Here is a 1273-nt window from a genome sequence, read left to right on the forward strand (position 1 = left end):
AAAAATGGCAGCCACAAATTCATATTTGCTGATAAATACACATCTGACAAGGGACTTATCTCTAAGATTGATGGAAAACTCCAACACCTCAACACCAAAGGAATTAACAATCCAATTGAAAAATGGGCAGAAGACATGAATAGACACTTCACCAAGGAGGATATTCAGGTGGTGAACTAATACATGAAAAGATGCTCACAATCATTGGCCATCAGAGAGATGCAAATCAAATCAACAATGAGATATATCGTCTCACCCCAGCACTGATGGCAAGGTTCAATGAGACGGAAAATAACAAATGCTAAGAACTGACTGTGGAACAGAACATCAATTGCTTATATGCAAGTTCAAGCTGAAGCTGAAGAAAGTCAAAACAAGTCCACGAGAGCCAAAGTCCAACCTTGCTTACATCACACTGTAAGGTTGGATTGCTGATGCCAAGAGGAACCAGGCCAGAGAAATAGAAAAAGATAATTTATTTAAGTGCTACTAGCATCAAAGCAAATGTTCTGGCTCTCTGCACTAGACAGACCAACCAATGATTGTCTCAGTTAGGGTCTTTTTATATCCTTCTTTATGAACTCCTCATTTCTTTATCTCAGGGTTTAAGATGTCATAGGGTTTAGTCAGCCAAATCTCACAATCAGCCAGTTCCTTCCCATTGGTCAGCTTTTTCCTTCCATGTGGTCATGATGCCCAATGAGATAACGTTTTACAAGCGTCAAACTGTAGTTATTAAATATTTTCAGAAGTCTGGTAGTCTGGAATTTTGTATTTAGTAACATTCTATTTTGGCTGAGTATAAAATATTGTGAGGTTTCATTTTATTAACCTTCATTCCTTCCTCTTTCTTATATAAAAATTTATCTAAATTTTTGTTACTAGGGACATTAAGGGATGTTGTTTCTGTCTACTATAACTGCTTCCTGCTGGTAGAGTATCTAGATCTGTCCCTATGTTTCATGTTGAGATATAGGTTGATAATGGGCTGGTTGTAAGAGGAGAATATCTTTATATTAAATTGTTGGTTATTGTTTTAATATGATCTTGTAGAAATTTCATAAAAATTTTGAATAGGAAAGGCCCAAACATCAGTATTAAAAATATAGATATGACGAGAAAATCATTCATTATGACCAAGTGGGGTTCATATCAGGTATGCAAGGATGGTCCAACATTAGAAAAACAATCAATGTCATCCACCACAAAAATAAAGCAAAGGAGAATGACCACATGATCACATCAATTGATGCAGAAAAGGCATTTGATAAAA

This window comes from Orycteropus afer, unplaced genomic scaffold, assembly GCF_000298275.1.
Source record: "Orycteropus afer afer isolate SDZICR_OR568_19922 unplaced genomic scaffold, OryAfe1.0 scaffold00898, whole genome shotgun sequence".
Taxonomy (NCBI): domain Eukaryota; kingdom Metazoa; phylum Chordata; class Mammalia; order Tubulidentata; family Orycteropodidae; genus Orycteropus; species Orycteropus afer.